This window comes from Lygodium microphyllum, chromosome 16 (assembly GCF_053477565.2).
Source record: "Lygodium microphyllum isolate KBCC chromosome 16, Lygodium_microphyllum_v1.1.10, whole genome shotgun sequence".
NCBI lineage: Eukaryota > Viridiplantae > Streptophyta > Polypodiopsida > Schizaeales > Lygodiaceae > Lygodium > Lygodium microphyllum.
The window spans coordinates 7825643-7833586 of record NC_141150.1 but is presented as its reverse complement, the minus strand read 5'-3'; positions in this window follow the sequence as shown (position 1 = coordinate 7833586).

Below are 7944 nucleotides of genomic sequence, written 5' to 3'. Positions count from 1 at the left end.
TAGGATATCCACGAGCCGCGCCTCAGAATAACAATACATATTACACTTTATTTCCACTTGAACACTTAAAGAAATGATAAAGCAAGGAGCGACAGTAGGATTTTTCACTCGCAATTTAATTCAAAAGAAAGATATAGACTTGTCTTTCTTTCAAATTTTATTTATTTGCTCACATCCAACCAAGCATTCCTTGAAAATAGGTAAAATTTGTCCCATTTCTTACACATCACTATTTCTTTTATATTCTTACTCTTCTAACTATAGCTCTAGAAGTGAAATTTCTTCTAAATATCATCTGTCCCTAAATTGAAATTCTAACTTCTCTTTTGGTAGCTCAAAATTTTTCTTTATCGCTTCATTCACAACAATCAGTGTTGCTGCCTCTCACGCTCTATTTTTGATATCTCATTCAATTTTTTAATTGTTTTTAATAACTGCCTTGACATCCATTGGACGTCTAGACAAATCTTTTTAAGGCCAAAGATGGGTCATGCTTATCTTAGTCCATGTCAATGATTGTATGGGTTTGCAAACATCCTTATTTCTCCTATCTCTTTTTCTCTTTTTCGATCGATTATAATAAGATATTTTAGTAACAATTGGAAGTTGTTCAAACCCAAAAAGTAGAACATCTACCTCATAGTAAGGATATTTAGTAACGAAACTATCATAAGGTTCACCATAATCATCCTCAATAGTGCCAATTTCCTCATTACTTCATAAGAATCTGTCATCCTTTCATCTATGTCTCCCTCTTTTGAGTCCTTCTCGGCAAAGATTTTCCACCTATTATATGCCAAAAATGCATCCCCACGGTCACCTTCCTTCTCATCTTTATGAAATCCAAGACATGCTTCAACAAATGTATCATTCAAATAATTGAATTCATGGATTACATCATCAAGATGTCTATCCTCCTTTGTTGAGATCATTAAGTAATCCAAGGTTGTCTCTTTGGACATTGATTACCAATGGGCAATATTGCTATCAGGGTTATATTCCAAGCACCCTCTTGAGATTAATTGTTAAATATACTTTCTCTAGTACTTCCCAAAAATCATAGCCTTGTTCACCTTTCCCTCTTGCTCTGTTCTTCCCTTCATTGAAGGTACTAGTCTTTCAAGAAAAGGAGGTACACCCATTTGAATTTTGAGATTTCCTGGTGGCATGGGCGATAACACATGATCCGAACAGAGTTGAGGAGAGTCTGATTCACATAGCTCTATATTAGGATATACATCCTTAGATTTATCATTTGCAACTCCTTTTAATTGCAAATTTTCTTCCTCAAGACCTTGCTTCTCTTATGCTCCAATAATGACACCAATCATGGGGTCAACTATAAAGGTCACCCTATGAGGTAGAAATCTCAACCACCTTTTCTTCAAAATCACATAATTCCCAATCCCACATTTTCATATTTCTTATAAGCTTTTGTTTTACATGATTATTCAAGGAGGCATATGAGGATCTGGGAAGTATTAAAAGCTTTTAACTTTTACAAGTTACACACACAATTTCTCATGCTCATGGCTTTACAATGTTAACCCACTAAATACCCTAGCAAATTACAAAGAATTTAACAATGATAGCACATATTAAAGGAAGTACAAATCCAAAATGCATGCATTTTTTTAAATAGAGACTGCATATTTTACATTTTTCTTGCATAAACTTTAGGGCTATTAGGCAGGAGAGGGTGGAAACTGTAATTCACAGTTGTGGAAACTCTAAACCTAAAGGAACTACAATCTTTGAAATGCAAACAAGGTGCCACCATTAAGAAGTGTCCCACCCCTAACCCTAATTTTGGTCTAGATAAGGATGGGAGCTCTTAGTTGTATTTACCCTTTTGGTGCATCCATGCTGCCAAAGTTCTATAAGTGCAATGTTTGAGAACCATTATGTTATATTTTATCATCTTGTCTTCATTATTGAGAGAGAGAGAGAGAGAGAGAGAGAGAGAGAGAGTGTGTGTGTGTGTGTGTGTGTGTGTGATTCATGTATTGGGCAATTTACTGACCAAAGATGAAGCTTTATTTCATTTCCTTACTTTTTTTCTTCTTCTTTATTAGCTTTTTTGATTGGTGGTGTGCTTCTAAAAGATGAGACAAAGCAACAACATTGGATCATTTTGTTTTGGTGGCGAAACCATATTCAAGCACTCAAGCTTTTGCAATATAACATGAGGAGGTAAGATGTTTGAGTTTCCTACTCCTCCAAGCTAGTCTTGTATTATTGCTATCTTAAATCAGGGAGAAGGATGCCTGGTTAGTTAGACTTGAGTGTCCCAATTGATATCTCTTGAGAGTGGTAGTTGTCAAGGATGTCATAGTAGGATGAAGAGGCACTGAGGTAGAAGGACAATCAATACTAGAAGAAGGGAGAGGACATATCTCTTTCGGGCCACCACCACCTCCTCAAAAAATTATTGCATATTATGACTTGAATGATGAGGGTAGCATTGAGCAAGACTTATATGCAATGGAGGTGCTAACTATAAAATGAAAATTATAAAATATGATTACTGTGCTTTAAAATGAAAAAGCCAGGTGTCTTGTAGAAACCAAGGTTATGCATAAGGTATTCAATATTGTTGATGAGGAAAGATCTATACTAATGAGCAACAAGATATAAGGATCCATGTATCCTTGGCCAAAAGAGGTTCTTGCTAGTGAACCCATACCGTTGGAATCATAACCCTTTCAAATGTTACGGGGTGCCTTGCACAAACCAAAAGGCATTACTTTGTGAGTGAATGTGTCCCATTTAGTGGTAAAAGTAGCTTTATATTGGTCCTCATGATGAATTAATACTTAATTAAAAGCCAGTAAACCCATCCATAACAAATATAGTTCATGGCCAACAACTTTATCAACTGCGTGATCTATAAATGGCAAAGAAAAATGATATTTTGTGTGTTTCTTCCTGGACATTCACATAAAAAACCAAGGGTAAAGCCCTATAAATACAATAACTAATTTATCATGAGTATCATTTGTAGTTTCAATCTTATAAACATTAATTTGATACATCAGATAAGGTATTTCTAGTATTTCTTCCTTGCTTTTCACTCAAACAAGGAAAGGTAGTCTTCAAATCGCTATTGGTCATAATTGCTGCGAGCATGATCTTAATAGAACCAATTATTTGGAAGATCTGCTCTTGATCACATGAAAATTGAGCAGAATAAAATCCACTACATGATAAAGTCCCATCCCCATACATAATAAAATCCATTACACTTTCCTTTGGATAGGGTAACATGACCTCGCACATCTTTTGCAATTGAGAATTGACTGATTTAAGTTGGCTTCTTGTTGGCTTCTAAGATATCCACGAGCCACCCCTCAGAATTACAATACATATTACGCTTTATTACCACTTGAGCACTTAAAGAAATGATATAACCAAGGAGCGATATTAGGATTTTTCACTCGCAATTTAATTCAAAAGATAGATATGGACTCGTCTTTGTTTCAAATTTTATTTATTTGCTCACATTCAACCAAGCGTTCCCTGAAAATAGGTAAAATGTGTCCCATTTCTTGCACATCACTATTTTTTTAATATTCTTATAAGTTTTGGTTTTACATGATTATTCTTAAACCTTAGAAAGGAGGCCTTTGAAAATATGGGAAGTATTAAAACCTTTAAACTTTTACAAGTTACACACAAAATTTATCATGCTCATGGCTTTACAATGTTGACCCACAAAATATCCTAGCAAATCACAAAGCATTTAATAATGATAGCACATACTAAATGAAGTACAAAGCCAAAATGCATGGATTGTTTTCATATAGAGACATACTTTACTTTTCTCTTGCATAAACTTTATGGTTATCAGGCAGAAGAGGGTGGAAACTATAATTCACAATTGTGGAAACTTTAAACTTAAAAGAACTACAATCTTTGAAATGCAAACAAGGTGCCACCATTAAGAAGTGACCCACCCCGAACCCTAATTTTGGTCTAGATAAAGATGGGAGCTATCAGTTGTATTTACCCTTCTTGTGCATCCATGTTGCCAAAGTTCTATAACTGCAATGCTTGAGAACCATTATGTTCTATTTTATCATATTTTCTTCATTTTTAAGAGAGAGAGAGAGAGAGAGAGAGAGAGAGAGAGAGAGAGAGAGAGAGAGAGAGAGAGAGAGAGAGAATGTGTGTGTGTGTGATTCATGTATTGAGCAAGTTATTGACCGAAGATGAAGCTCTTTGTCATTTCTCAAAAGAGGATATATAATGCAAATATAGTTGTCAAAGGTATAGCGAAACTCTTAGAAGGTCAACCAATCCTATGACATATGTCACATTTTCGGAAATAATAATACGCATCCTTAAATAAGCTAGGCCGCCAATAACTAGATAATAGAACCTTCCTTGCTATTAATTTACCAACAAAATGACCACCACAAGGTTCATCATGCAAAAACTTTGAAACCACTTGAACTTCATCTTCCTATACAAATCAATGATAAATGCCCTCTCTAGGGAAGAATTTATATAGCTAACCCCCTTATCACAAATTATAGGAGCATTCTTGCATCAATATCTCTAGCTTTCTTCATTTATCTGCACCAGGTGGATACCGAGCGGTACGAAGAAAATTAGCAATGTTTGCATCACTTAGATTATGGCTTGCACAAAAAATTAGATTATCCCCATTATTGTTATTTTCTTGACATAAAATAGCTCTGACAACATACATAGATTTATCTAATTGGAGTGAAATTCCTTCACACAATTGGAGAGTGCCAATACTTGTTCTTCAATCAACTTTTACTTCAGAAATTCAAATGCTTCCTAACAGACACTATCCCAATTAAAAGGAGTGTCCTTTCATAGCAATTTTTGTTAAGGATGATGTCACCTTTGTAACATAAAAAATAAACTATCAAAAATAATTTAAATGCCCCAAAAATCTACATAGTTGTCTAAGATTTGTTGGACCAGGTGGTGGAAGTTTAGAAATTTTATCAATTTTAGTAAGATCCATGGCAATACCTTCCTTCGAAACAATAGTTCCTTTTGGAACCCGAAAAATACATTTATAAGGTTTAATGAAATACCCACTTCATCACTACATTCAAATACTTGTGACAACAATTGAGCAATTTCTTTTTCCATCAATACAAAAGTTGTCCAGAAACACTTCCATCTACTATCAAATATAATCTTGGTAGGTTGGAATCATAACCCTTTCAAATGTTATGGGGTGCCTTGCACAAACGAAAAGGCATTACTTTGTGAGTGAATGTGTCTCATTCAGTGCTAAAAGTAGCTTTATAGTTATCCACATGATGAATTAATACTTTATTATAACCTAGTAAACCCATCCATAAAAAATATAGTTCATGGCCAAAGACTTTATCAAGTACTTGATCTATAAATGGCAAAGGAAAATGATATTTTTGTGTCTTATTGTTAAGCTCCCTATAATTAACAAAAATATAGATTTTTTTGCTATTTCTCTTCTATACTACCACGATAGGAAATACCCATTTTCTATAAGAAAAAAGATATGTGAATTGTGCATCTAGAAGCTTAGAAATTAGAGCTTTGACCAATTCTGCATAAACATGATTTATTATCCATTGAGGTTGACTAACAATCTTTGTGCCTAGTTCTAAGTCGATATAATATTGAGACTTACAAGGTTAAGCTTTAATACCATTAAGGTTCTTACAAGAACAAGAAAATCCCTTAACAATATTTGTGCCTAGTTCTAAGTCGATATAATATTGACTGACAAAGTTAAGCTTTAATATCACTAAGGTTCTTACAAGAACAAGAAAATCCCTTAACATGTTCTCATAATACTTCTTCAAATCTTTCTCAAACGTGGGGTTGTAATTGAGCCTCTAGATCTAAGTATTTTCCTTCTATCATTTCTCTTTTGACCATCTCCACTTTAGGCTCTTCAACATATCAAAAATCTATATATCGCGAGGTCTCACTATAGGCACATCTTGAAATTTTCATTGAAACACTTTCAAGTAAAACATGCCTTGCACTCGAATCTAGTGATTCTTCCTCGACATTCACATAACAAACAAAGGGTAAAGTCCTATAAATACAATAGCTAATTATCCTGAGTATCATACGTAGTTTATATCTTATAGACATTAATTTCATACATCAAGTAAGGTCTTTCTAGTATATCTTCCTTGCTTTTTACTCAAGCAATGCAAGGTAGTCTTCAAATCCCTGTTACTCATTATTATTGCGAGCATGATCTTAATAGAACCAATTATTTGGGAGATCTCCTCTCAATCACGTGAAAATTGAGCATAAAAAAATACATTACATAATAAAATCCTATCCCCATACATAATAAAATCCATTACACTTTCCTTTGGATGGGGTAACACGACCTCGCACATATTTTGCAATGGAGCATTGACTGATTTAAGTTGGCTTCTCATTGGCTTCTAGGATATCCACGAGCCGCTCCTCCGAATAACAATACATATTACACTTTATGTCCACTTGAACACTTAAAGAAATGATACAAGCAAGGAGAGATAGTAGGATTTTTCACTCGCAATTTAATTCACAAGATAGATATAGACTTGTCTTTCTTTCAAATTTTATTTATTTGCTCACATTCAACCAACCATTCCTTGAAAATAGGTGAAATTTGTCCCATTTCTTGCACATCACTATTTCTTTCATATTCTTGCTCTTCTAACTATAGCTCTAGAAGTGAAATTTCTTCTAAATATCGCCTCTCCCTAAATTGGAATTCTAACTTCTCTTTTGGTAGCTCAAAAATTTTCTTTATCGCTTCATTCACAACAATCAGTGTTGCTTCCTCACGCTCTATTTTTGATGTCTCATTTAATTCTCTAATTCTTTTTAATAACTGCCTTGACATCCATTAGATGTCTACACAAATATTTTAAAGGCCAAAGATGGGTCATCCTTATCTTAGTTCATGTCAACCATTGTAAGGGTTTGCAAACACCCTTATTTCTCCTATCTCTTTTCCTCTTTTTCGATCGACTATAATAAGATATTTTAGTAACAATTGGAAGTTGTTCAAACTCAAAAAGTAGAACATCTACCTCATAGTAAGGATATGTAGTAACGAAACTATCATAAGGTTCACCATAATCATCCTCAATAGTGCCAATTTCCTCGTTACTTCATAAGAATCCGTCATCCTTTCATCTATGTCTCCCTCTTTTGAGTCCTTCTTGGAAAAGATTTTCGACCTGTTATATGCCAAAAATGCATCCCCACGGTCACCTTCCTTCTCATCTTTATGAAATCCAAGACATGCTTCAAAAAGTGAATCATTCAAATAATTGAATTCATGGATTACATCATCAAGATGTCTATCCTCCTTTGTTGAGATCATTAAGTAATCCAAGGTTGTCTCTTTGGACATTGATAACCAATGGGTAATATTGCTATCAGAGTTATTATCTGGTGAGAAGTTAGTAGTATATTCACCAATACTCACTTGTTCTCCTTTTTTAGGCTATGTATAGTATTTCCCTTTACTTTGATCATCCACACATAAAACTACATGGATAGGTTCTAGATTCTTCAACCTTGATTCTTGCATCGTATGAACTGTCATTAAACTAAATTTTGAACCACCATCCAATTGTACTTCACTTAACAAATGAATGCTGATGGTAGTATCAATAGTTGGAACTCTTGGATCCACAGATAGATCTACTATTTTTACTTCTTAGTTGTTTTCTTTTTGGATGTATTTGTTCTTACCTTAGAAGCATTAGTCGTCTCAATTCTTTATCTTCTATGTTGAAACAGCTTATGATAGAGTTGTCTCCGGCATGTAGGTTATATTCCAAGCACCCTCTTGAGATTAATTGTTAAATATACTTTCTCTAGTACTTCCCAAAAATCATAGCCTTTTTCCCAAAAATCATAGCCTTTTCTCTAGTACTTCCAAAAAATCATAGC